Source organism: Cyprinodon tularosa, unplaced genomic scaffold (assembly GCF_016077235.1).
Source record: "Cyprinodon tularosa strain WSP-4 unplaced genomic scaffold, ASM1607723v1 ctg1169, whole genome shotgun sequence".
In the NCBI taxonomy this organism is placed as follows: Eukaryota; Metazoa; Chordata; class Actinopteri; order Cyprinodontiformes; family Cyprinodontidae; genus Cyprinodon; species Cyprinodon tularosa.
The window spans coordinates 205,196-218,148 of NW_024037969.1; the positions used below are offsets into that span (position 1 = coordinate 205,196).

At 43.8% G+C, this 12,953-nt stretch overlaps 1 long non-coding RNA gene across 1 annotated transcript in view; it reads left to right on the forward strand.

Moving 5' to 3' along the window:
* Positions 1-8,796, forward strand: part of LOC119798417 — a 51,936-nt gene extending 43,140 nt beyond the window's left edge. The window contains exons 3-4 of the long non-coding RNA XR_005282717.1: positions 4,894-4,958; positions 8,734-8,796. This is a non-coding gene — a long non-coding RNA (uncharacterized LOC119798417). The remainder of the gene's footprint in view (positions 1-4,893; positions 4,959-8,733) is intronic.
* The last annotated feature ends 4,157 nt before the right edge of the window (positions 8,797-12,953 follow it).

Here is a 12,953-nt window from a genome sequence, read left to right on the forward strand (position 1 = left end):
CAGTAACAGGTGGGGGCAGGGCAGCCTTCTTCACATTAGTGAAGCTGGATGGACGTTAGTCCTGGACCTCATGGCCATCTTTGGAGAGCAGCGAGGATCCAGACTGGAGGGGTCTGATGGGAAACGGCTCCTAGTTTCACTGGAAGTCCACCATGCAGAGGGTCCACAAAGAACCCAAAACCTTCTTTATCCAAAGAGAAGCCTTGCTAAAGGTCCACGGCAGGAGCGGCCGCGCACTGACCGTCTTTACATCCAGAACCGCGTTTTCTGCTCGGACTGACAGCTGCCACCTCTGCTGCTCGGCTCCAGATGGAGACAGAAACCACTCGTCCATCAGGAGGCCGAGGTTTCAGACAACACAGAAAAAACTCACTAGATCCGTCTCTTCATCATCTATAGAAATATAGAACAGAACTTGCTCTGGATCATCCAGATGGTGGTGGGCGAGCTGAAGGCGGGCCTGGATGGCATAATCAGGGGGAACCTGAGCTGTATTAGCCACAGTAACCATGGAAACAGTGACAGCAGCTCTCCTCGGTCCTCCTGTCCAGTTCTGGGCTGATTCCTCTGCATTCCTCGGATCATAGAGACGCCATCAGGTGGGAGCCTCCATGGAGATGGAGCCTCCATTTTCTAATAATCGCTCCTGCAGTTTATGTTTCATTTTAAAGCTGTTAATCCATAGTCCTTTCCAGCCTTTTGGACGTCTCCATTTTATCTCTGGTGTCTTTGGACATCTGTTTGGTGCTCAGGAGAGAAGTGCAGCAGAAGGCGCTACGTTTTAAAGAGCTTCTGGGATGCAGAGAGATGCAAAGATATCACAGAAAACAGATCTTAGTTCAGACAGAGATAACCTGAACCAGGGGGACCACATGTCCCTGATCTTGGACCACCTGTCCCCGGCTAAAGCTGTCCCCGGAAATGTCCCGTGATTGGATTTCAGAAATCTCCGTCACCTTAGCCTGAACAGCACTTTTTCTTTAGCTAAAGTTTAGTTGGGGTTGTTGTGGGCAATGAGCCGGTGCTCAGCGTACCGCGTCAGGCCAGCATACCCACAGAGATACGCATGCGCAAAGATACGACGCATGGAAGAGCTGTCAGATCGCCATACGCTTCAAAAAACATCAAAAAGTGGTAAATAAATAGTTTGTTTTGTAGCTGAGTAAAGGGTAGCTAACTCTAACCATCTACTAAACCGTATAAAACACGCCCAGCCAGTCGCTGATGACCTCGATTTGGACATGAAGCCATCTTGGATGCAGCGGCGGAGCAGAAGGGAGATTAATTAAGGTGAATGAAATGAGATGCCTACTAATAGCTTGGCCCATGAAAAACTGATAATAATCTCGTTCAATGTTGGGATTAGAGTTTAATCCATGATCAAACTGCTGGACAATTTTGTTACATATTTTATTTTCTTATGTGAATTTCAGTGACTGAACATTCTTTAAATATAAAGATAAGTTCATTAATTAAAGTTTGTTTGTATAAAATTGTTAAAATGTGGATCATTCTTTAATAAGATCCTGTTAAACAGTTTTTTTAAGCTAATGTGTGCAGCTGACCTAATGAGGGACGTTTGTTTGTTTTATGCAATAAACTGAACCAGGAAATAAAGCCGCCTGATTGGCTGGAAGGAGAGCAGAGACAGAGGACGCTCTCTGTGATGCGTATTACTGAGGGTATGCTGGCCTGATGGGGTATGCTGAGCTGACAGAACACCGCTAACTTCCTGTTAGCCTGAGCTCCAGCCTGTCTGAGCTGGATGGCTCTGTCTAGTTCCTGTTTTCTATGGAGCAGAAGGATGAAATGATCCAGCTAGCATTGGGACTGAGGCGTCTCCATAGATGGAGGATGGTTGAACCTTTTAAAGCATCAGGGACTGAAGTCACTGTTAGTTCAGGATCAGGTTCAGTTCGGCCCCCAGAGGAGCCGCTGATGAAGATCCTCCTAAAAGGAGCTGCAGATTAGGTTTCTCCTCGGTGTCTGGGTGGTAGATGTTCCCTCTGTCCTTCTCAGGGAAGCCCAGCCTGCCTTACTGGCTGCTGATCAGTCAGACCGTCTGGCTGTTTCCCTCCTGGGAAGCAGCAGCCTCTGTTCTTCCCTCCCAGCTGCTGCCTGGATGCTGGAGGCTCTCTGGGGTAAAACCAGCCTGTTTCCCATCAAACTTTCTCACACAGCTGGAACCAGAACGACTTTTCTGTTTCTTACTTACTGTAAATATTTAAATCATTTGGTGTCAGAATGAAACATAGCAGTGAGTTTCTAACCTGATTATTCCTCATGGTTCTTAACATAAGAAGACATTTAATAGAAACTGAGCAGCTAAATGAGATGATCTGCAGAAGGAATGATTGTTTCTGTCCTGAAGATAATTAGATATTCAGCTCCTGGATTAAGATAACGGAGCTTTCTTTCTTATTTTCAACATAAATCATATTATTCCATTAACAGATTGTCTTCCTCATCTGCTCCAATCGAGGGAACGTCACTCATTTCTACTAAAAATGATGTATTTATGTTTAGCCTTTGCAGTGTTGTTCAACTTTAAGATGTTTATCTCAGTAGAGCTAATAAATGTGTTATTTAGTCAGAATATTCAGACTGTCATATATTGTTTATGAACACACGCCCCCTACTGGCTGTGTGGTAAAACAGCAAACATAAAAAATAATAAACATAAATCCTTTTATTGTCGATCATTCAGCATTGAAATCACAGTGAAACAGATGATTCTGCACAGATATGAAAAAAATTCACCACAACTTCCTTTAAAATATACGTTTATTAACAAAAATATATTGCTTAAAGTTAAACATATTTCAGTTATAAAGTTTTGACTAAAACTAGTGAATCTCAACTAAACGTTAACCTCTTACACCCTAAGGGGGTATAAATAAATGTCTGCCTGACAAAAACACACAAAAGTAAATAACTTATAGCCTCAAAGCTATTAGATTTAAGAAGAAACTTTTGGTACGTCTGTAAAGGTAAGATGTCATAGAATGGTTTTCTGGTGTCAGCACCATTGTAGCTTTGACCCTGCCTGAAATATTAGGGACAAAATACAAAATATTTTGCATTTTTTGAACCTCGCCAAAATTTTCTTTGAAATAAACATTGCAAAACACTAGCAAAATATTATTTATAGCACAAAAAAGTAGTACAGACTTTCAAATCTAAATGTTGTGTAAAAATATACCAAGTTTGGACTCAATCAGATGAATCATATTTATTTTAGAATGGTATTAGTGAGAAATTTCTTAGGCGGAGAGGCTATTTTGGCACATTTATCCAAAAATGTCACCAAACTGTGCCAAATGTGTTTTTTACATCAATACTGGGGGTTTGGTAAAATTACGAGGTCACGTAGCAGCTGGACCCGCCGGTGGGTCCGTAGGGTTCATTAAACTACTATGAACAAAGAAGAAGGAAGAAGAACGTGACTGAAAACCATCATAAATGAGATGTTTATGTTTGAGAACCAAAGTTCATCTGGAAGAATTAGAGATGAAATTAGCTCTGAACTCATTTAGAGCGATTGAAATGTTTTAAAATCAGGAGGAAGAGGAGGAGGATTTGCTTCATCAGAAACCAATGAGCTTTAGCTCAGCTAGCATTAGCAGACATGAGGATTATTATTAATTAATTATTTGGTCATAGTTTGGTCATATAATAAATAATCTGTGGTGAGCTCATGAGAAAACACATGGATGTTAATCCCATATTTGTGTTTAAACTCTTAATGAAATAAAAAATTTTAGCTTTATAAACAACGTCGCAGACACGCTGCGGTCCATCATGTTAGCTTTGTCTTTACTCAACAATAAACACATTAAATGATCAAGAATCATCAAATAATTAAATTATTTAGCTAAAAACTCTCCCTGACTTCTGCAGCACTCCATCATCCATCCATCATCCATCCATCCATCCATCCATCCATCCATCCATCCATCCATCCATCCATCCATCCATCATCCATCCATCCATCCATCCATCCATCATGTAGCAGCTTAGCATGGCAGGCTAACAGGAAGGGAGGGGATTGTAGTTCATAGGCCAGAGGTCAGGGGTCAGGGATTAGCATTCACAACCTGATTCTAAACCTGATTTCTAAATTACTGCATGTTGTCCAACTACAGTCTAACCCTGGAATCCTCCATCAGCGCTCCGCCCTGCTGCCTCCACACCTCCGCTGTTCCTCCCGTTCTGCTCCGCTCCAACCTCCATGGAGCTCAAGGAGAGCATGCGCAACATTATTATTAAACTCAGGAGGAAAACATGCAGAAATCCACTTTAGATTTTAAAATAGAAAAAAAAAAGAAAATTAATATATTTTTTATTTTTAAATTCAATGTATAACATGGATCCATAAACAGCTCATTTTATTTCAGTGTTAAATTGTGTTTAAAATGAGGGATTATAATTAAAAACGTCTCTGGACCGTTACTGGTTGATGATTTTCTTTATTTAGACCCTGCTGGTTTTTAATTGGTTTCTCCTGGTCTAGATGCTGCCTTCAGGTTCCCATTCAGGGTAGTTATTCTATTGGTCCAAAGCTGCAGCTCTCTGAGCTTCTGCTTCATTCCATCCTCTGCTGCCACCTGCTGAAATTCTAACCTCTGATAAGCTGCTATATCAGGAACAACCACCAGGTGTCGCTGCACACTAACAAACAAAAACCTAAATCCTCCATCCATCCATTTTCTGTCAGGATTATCCTGCTGGGGCCCAACGATCCTCAGATCAATAAAAGCATCAAATGCAGCAGAGAGACTGTGGAGGACTGACTGACTGACTGACTGACTGACACGCTCTCTCTCTCTCCCACCCTCACTCTCTCTCTCACCCTCTCTCTCTCTCTCACCCTCTCTCTCTCTCTGCTGGTAGGTTCCCAGATGTCTGAGGAGGCTCTGAGGATGTCATCGTGGCCCTGAAGCCCAGCAGTATGTCAGGTGAGACCCTCCCAGCAGCGCATGGCTTCGTTAACACACCAACCTCTCAGCAGCGGCCCCTGACCCGGTTCTTTAGGGCCCCTGATCGGACCTGATGACTGCTTCAGTTACCTCTTTATCTGATTTGCAAACATGAATTGCCAGCAGGACGGAGGCCCCTGGGAACCAGAGGCTCCTGGGAACCAAGGCGGGCCCCTCTGGTTTACAGCACCAAACCAAACAACTAGCTCTGCTCCCATTTATCTGATCTGATCCACATAAGGTTATTTAAAGCGTTTAAACGCTCTGAAGCTCAGCTTCCATCATCTTTTAAAGTTTCACCTTTTAATCTCTGAAGAGAAGAAATTATGCTTTTTATTTACTAAATCTAAACATGGCTTCCAGTCATAAAAGTTCAAGCTGCTTCGATGAAGGTTTGGATGTTTCTTATCTTCCAGGTTAGAACAGAGCAGCAGATCAGAGGTTCACTACAGCGGAGTACAGGCGGCATGGGCGTAGGTTTGCATAGGGACCATAGGGACATGTCCCTACCAAAGTTTTGAACCGTCCTAATTGTCCCGACCAATAATTGGATGTGAGCAACATGTTTATAATTTACAGCAGTGGCTCTTTTCCTCTTGCAGCTCCTCTGCCTGCTCTCTCCTGTCCCTTTCACCTAGCAGCGCATTGAACTGTGCTGCGCTGTTTAACTCCACTCTCATTGGCTGTTCTGCCTTAGGTCCCGCCTTCTCTCTTTCTGATTGGCTGTTTTCTAGTCCGCTGTGCTTGGAGCACAACATTGAAAATTTATTCACACTAGAATGCAGCGGTTACTACAATTAATATTAGACTATGAAACTAGTCCCAATAAAAAAAATGAATATCATGTACACTAAAAAACAAAAACCTTTTTTTTTCTTTTATAAAACGAAATATTCTGAGTCAGCCAGGAGTTCTGAAGACACAAAATGGGCAAATAAAGGCTGTAAGCCATCAACATTTCTGATTCTTAGCCACAGCCACCTAAAAAAGAAAATGTGACGGTTTCCTTTTTACCAATATTTAGTTGCTGTTACTGGTTTCATTTTTTGATGACTCTGAGGAAGTTCAGGTATAATTATTAGCAGGTGTTATTTCTCTTATAGAGGAAAACAACAAGAAATGGCGGCTAAACATCTGCTGTTTATCGTTTAAAAAGCATAATTAGGGTTCCAAATAATAATAATAATTTAATTGACTATTTATACTTCTAGAAATAGGATAAAGAGAAGAACAAACAGATGAAGAATATTAACATTGATTTTATCTTACATAGATTTCCACACAGTCTATAAGTAAATTAGTACAAACATTAATGTCTGGTAAAAATGCTGGAATCTGACTGTTTATTTTGGATATTATTAAATTACAGATAAGATAGTGTTATATTGTCTTTTATAATTGTTAAAAGTGATTTTATATTTTAATAAACTTAGGCTCATTCTCAGTGTTGTGTTTGTAGATGATGCCACTAAAAAGAAAATATACATAAGGAGCTATTTATACAGTCAGACAGTAGCAATATAGGACAATGATAAAAGGTTGTGTTACATTTAATCCTTTACTATTAAAAATGCACTTATACATTATATGATTATAGGAAACACAGATATCCAGTAATAATGGTGCAGGGCAGCTTGTAGGTGAAGCAGCTGCCATTCAGTGCTTCAGGTGACGTCTAAATAAACCAGGTGAAACTAAAATATTTCCACATGAGGAGTTCTGGATGGAGAATTTTGATTATATATATGTATTGTAGTTTTACAATTTTGGTATAATTACTGATCTAAGTGGGTTGCTCTGTTGGAAAAAGACACATTTTACATTTATATTATGTTTTAGAGTCTTTATACTCCAGTTAATGATGAATCAATTATTAAATTAGTTGACGATTATTGAAATAATCAATTAATGCTTCAAACATTGATAAACAGCATCTAATGAGTGTAGTGTTTTTTTTATTTAATTTTTATTAATGTAGCAAAATTATGCTTTTCTCTTTTAACATTGAATTCCTCTTATCAGTACGGATGCTCACATCGAGCATAAAAAAGGGCGTGCATATTGCATAGCACCAATGACACCCGACCAATCGTGTCCCTACCAAAGTTAAAATCAAACCTACGCCCTTGACAGGCGGCTACAATAAAACAGATTTTTTTTAAACCTTCCTTAAAATTCTAAACAGAATTTTCACTTCCTGCTTTGTCAGCATCCATTTTTCTTTCGTCCATTTTGATTGGAAAAGCTTCGCATTCGCTGCGCTGCCTCAGCTCAGCTCCTGGTTGGTTGTCACGACACGAGAGACAGACGTTCAGATTCTCACAGGTGTGGCCTCGCTCTGTGTCGCCAAAATCACACCTGTGGTAATGCTAGCCACCACGCTTAGCGTCACGTGTGTCTCACCTGTAAATGGGGCGAAAAATTTAATCTGTGGCTCCAGATATGGTGTGAACGCACCTCAACAGCAGCATGCTAACACGGCAGCATGCTAACACGGCAGCATGCTAAGAGTAGTGGCCTACAGCTGTGTCCTACCATGAGGTGTGCTAACAGCAGCATGTTAACACTAGCATGCTACAATAGCAGTGTGCTACCATGGCGATGTGCTAACACTAGCCTGCTATCAAATAATGCTACCACAGCAGCATGCTAAGACAGCAGCATGCTAACATGGTAGGATTCTACCACAGCAGCATGCTAACAAGTTAGGATGCTAACACAGCAGCATCCTAACACAGCAGTATTCTAAGAGTAGTGGCCTACAGCTATGTCCTACCATGAGGTGTGCTAACAAAAGCATGTTAACACTAGCATGCTACAATAGCAGTGTGCTACCATGGCAATGTGCTAGCACTAGCCTGCTATCAAATAATGCTACCACAGCAGCATGCTAACATGGTAGCATGCTCCCACAGCAGCATGCTAACACAGCAGCATGCTAACATGGCAGCATGCTAACACGGAAGCATGCTAACACAGCAGTATTCTAAGAGTAGTGGCCTACAACCATGTCCTACCATGAGGTGTGCTAACAGCAGCATGTTAACACTAGCATGCTACAATAGCAGTGTGCTAACACTAGCCTACTATCAAATAATGCTAACACAGCAGCATGCTAACACAGCAGCATGTTAACACTAGCATGCTACAATAACAGTGTGCTAACACTAGCCTGCTATCAAATAATGCTACCACAGCAGCATGCTAACATGGTAGGATGCTAACACAGCGCCATGTTACAAGGTAGGATGCTACCACAGCAGCATGCTAAAAAGGTAGGATGCTACCACAGCAGCATGCTTACCACAGCAGCATGCTAACAAAGCAGCATGCTAAAAGCAGCGGCTTACAGCAGTGTGCAATCATGGGGTGTGTTAACAGCAGCATGCTAACACTATCCTGTTATCACCTGATGCTACCACAGCAGTGTGCTAACACGGCGTGCTAACTGCTTGTCCGTTTAAATTCAACAGGCAGTGCTGTGTGCTCTGCTAGCTATGTTGGCTAACTAGAGATCATGTATGTGGCTAGCTGGTCGTCACGTGTTGGTTTAGCTGTTGCAGTTAGCTCCTCTGATGTTGTGGAGCTAATCAGACCCAACCTCAGGCGTACGTAGAAGTAAAGCCAGACCCTGATACCTCCACTGAACTGAACTGCCGTCTGATTCTCTAACTGGATCATTTACCGCCTGTTTCTCAGCCACTGATTCTGCTGTAGCTCAGTTCTCCTTTACTAACACGCTTCTCTCCCTCAGTTACAGAGCCTGCAGAGAATTGCTCCCCCTGCTGGAAAGATGAGGCTGGTCAAAACGGTAATGTCCTTTATTTATTCATTCTCTTGGTTAGTGACATTTATTAAAGTTCCTTCTATTGTGTCGGTTTGGCTAAATATCTGCGAGCTGTTCCTGCCTGCAGGACGCCATGCTGGATCAGACGCCATTTATCTTCCTAGCTAAAAACCTTAGTGAGGGTAGTGAACGTGCTTAGAGCAGCGGGTTAGTTCTCTGAGAAGGTTACGGTACCCGCTGTAGGTACCAGATCTGCTCGGGGCCCCGCCCCCTCTTATGACATCATCATACGGCAACTCCACTGGGACAAACTGTATTTACCCGTTTCCTAAGGATCAAACCTCTTCTGGAGTTTTAACATATTATTCTCCATATTTGTGATTATTTTCCATTTCCTCTGCGATTTAAATCAGCTGAAGTAGAAAACAATCATCGTCAGTCTGGAAGGAAAGCGCTGCCTTCTGAGACACACTGAGCTCTGCTGTTTAACAACGAGACACTAAAAGTTTATTATTATTCTGATTAAGATCTGAGGTCAGAGGAGGACTAATCTTAAAAAATGACTTTATAGAGATTTTAGACGAATAAAACTGTTATTCTACTGGTAGAAGACTAATGGTTGTTGTTGACACAAAGTTAAAAGTAGTGTAGCTTAATGTGGCTAACTGAGGGAGCTAAACTCAGGTGTTTCAGCATAAAGTGAAACAAACTTCAGACCAACAGGAAGGAGCAGCTGCAGGCCAGAGGATCATGATCAACGATGGGGGGGGGGGGATGACTGTCTGGGTCTGAAACTAACGGCTAATCCATTCATCAGCTGCTCATTTTTTTAAATGATTGATTAATTATCACAGAGCAAAAAGTTCCTTCAGGAACTTTAAACTGGATGAGGCGTTTTACCAGTTTTAATCTGCATTCCCAGATGTTTCTGTATCTTTCATTGTTTTGGTTTATTTAGCGGCCTCCTCTCTCAGCTAATGACCTGTTTCAGATTCTCTGTCCTCCAGATAACGGTGCATGGATTCATCTACATTATTGGGCAATGATTTCAGTAATGGATTAATGAGGATTCATGGTTTGATCAGTGGTCTGAACAGGGCGATAGCTCTCCCCTAGGGGGCGCTGCAGTGAAAGCTGCTGCAGAGGAAGGAGCATGCAGTGGAGGGACTGGGTAATCTGACCCAATCAGCCCAGACGGCCGGCTCGCTCCCTGGCTTCACAGCAGAGGGAGGCTGAGAGGCTGCAGGAGGCTCTGGTTCTGACCCAGCACACTCTCTGTTTACACCACAAAGCTTGGAGTCAGAAAACCGGGATCAGTCTGACCAGTCTGACCAGTTGAAGCTCAGAGTTCTGCATGTCTGACCCAGTAAGCCGACCCGTTGATGGACGGTGATGAAGGCTCAGAGTGTAAAACACATCCAGCAAACTGCGGATAATCCGCTCCAACTTCAACCTTCGACCCGGGAGCCTCCTGTTGTTCCCCTCAGCTCACCCTGAACTCTACTGGGAAAGGTTCCACTAATGTGGCCTCCTCAGGTAACACGGAGTAGCCGGGGACATCTGGCACAGGCTGGCGTGTTAAGTGAGGGCCCCTGGGTGGAAGAGATGCCAAACATCCAAATATTGTTCATGACCGGCTTTGAACCCCTGAGTCGCCCGGTGATCAATCAGGGAGGGAATATAAAAGCTGAGCCAGTGCAGCTCGGCGCCGCGGAAGGCGAACCGCGGCGCCAAGCTGCAGGCGGACAGGCCGGGCGCTGCGGCCTGCAGCTGTTCGCTCAGACAGGACTACCTGCCTTATTCTGCCCAGACCTGCTTCATCAGCAGAAACACAAACAGGAAGTCATCCGCCTAAAGTAAGTCCAGAAAAAACTCAACCTGAATATTTTTATTCATTCATTTTTCTAAAAATGATGTTAAAAAACTTTTTAAACTCATTAGAGATAAGAAACTCTTTTTTAGATGATGGGGTTATTTCCAGATTAAAGCAGCTCATAATCCTACAATATTATTCTGGGAGTATAGATATAGATAAATCTGAATAAAGTGAAGCAGTGAAGTTCTGCTTCATAGAGGAGGCTCCACGTTCCCCTCGGCTCCCCGTTCCCCTCGGCTCCCCGTTCCCCTCGGCTCCCCGTTCCCCTCGGCCCTCCGTTCCCCTCGGCTCCCCGTTCCCCCTCGGCTCCCCGTTCCCCCTCGGCTCCCCGTTCCCCTCGGCTCCCCGTTCCCCTCGGCTCCCCGTTCCCCCTCGGCCCTCCGTTCCCCTCGGCTCCCCGTTCCCCCTCGGCCCTCCGTTCCCCTCGGCTCCCCGTTCCCCTCGGCTCCCCGTTCCCCTCGGCTCCCCGTTCCCCCTCGGCCCTCCGTTCCCCTCGGCTCCCCGTTCCCCTCGGCTCCCCGTTCCCCCTCGGCTCTCTATCATCTGCTAAATGCTGTGGATTTTCTTCCACGCCTGTTTTTCTCCACATCTCATCATCGGACAAACAGAAACGATTGAAATGTGGAAGAAAAGCGGCGCTCAGACGACAGCTTGCTGTGTCTGATGGATGCTTAACCGTTTGGGGCCGGTGGTCAGGAAACAGGCAGCCAGATTAGTCCCAGTCAGGGACGTCACCTCATCAAAAAGTTAAACTGGTATCAAAACCTCTTTGCAAGCAGATTGGCCTCGCAGGACCTGCTGCCTGCAAGCTGTTGCACGTCAGCTGAAGGTGACACGCTGACACTTCTAGCTTTAGCTGAGCCTTAGATCCCCCCCCCCCCAGCCTGTGTTCAGTCATTACCTAAAGGAGGCAGGCAGTCATTATGTCCTCCTTTCCTCTGAGTCGGCTCATTATAAGCTTTTTTACATGTCAACATGTCCTGTAGGATTAGCATCTATTAGAGTCACTCTAGCTTTGTCTTTGTTTGATTTTTACAGATGTTAGATTCACGTGTCTAACATCAGAGTCATTTTAAAGATTTGTTCTCGTTAAATGAGTTTGTTGAAATTCAATTCAAAGATTCGTTGTTGATCCCAAAGGGAAAATAAGTGTTGCAGGAAGATGTTGGTGCTGCAGACAGGAAGGATCTCCTGTAGAGGTCTGTCTGCAGTGGATCTGGATCAGCCTCTGACTGAAGACCCTCTGATGGTGTCTAACAGTCTGATGAAGAGGATGATAACTGCTGTCCATCATCTTCTTCATCTCCAGAGGTTCTAGAGGAGTTCCTAGAACTGGTTGAGCTTCTTTCAGTCATTAGCTCTGATGATGATGATGATGATGATGATGATGATGATGATGGAGATCAGACTGATAGAAGGTCTGCAGCCTCTGAAGGACCTGAGCTTCCTCTAGAAGCCCTGTGTCCCTCCTTGCTTCCGGTTGCTTCTCCAGTCCAGCCTATATTTAGACTGGTTAATTCCCTGCCTTCCTTCTTAAAGCCTGCTTCTTCTTGTTGTCCTCTTCCTGGTTTATTATTTTAGAAGCATTCCCCTGTAGTGATGGTGTTTATTATTTTAGAAGCATTCCCCTGTAGTGATGGTGTTTATTATTTTAGAAGCATTCCCCTGTAGTGATGGTGTTTATTATTTTAGAAGCATTCCCCTGTAGTGATGGTGTTATCTACAGGAGTTTCTGTGGTCAGTCACTCTCAGTCATTGCATTGTTGTCCTCTCCATGTTGCTGAGCATCCCAGCCTGTAGCCTCAGAATAACCCTGCAGGGCTTCTTCAGCTTCCTGTGATCACCATAAGAAAGGAAAGTTTGTTTAGTAAACCATGATATTTCTATTCCATGAAGTGCAACAGTGATTAAACGTAATGTATTGATTGATTGATTGATTGATTGATTGCATTGATCTGCTCAGTTTGAAGCAGAGTCTGTGACATCATTCAGCGTTATTTCATCAGTTCATCAGTGTGATGGCAGTGGGGAAGAAGCTGCTGCAGAACCTGCTGGTCCTGCATTGAATGCTGGGAAGCCTCTTCCCAGAGGGCAGCATGGTGGGGGGGTGAGGGGTCATTGATGATGTCACGGGCTCGGGACAGTCCTATTGTCCTATCGCCAAGACCTACTTCTATTGACTGACCCATCATGGTTCTATTGACTGACCCATCATGGTTCCACTGACTGACCCATCATGGTTCCACTGACTGACCCATCATGGTTCTATTGACTGACCCATCATGGTTCCACTGACTGACCCATCATGGTT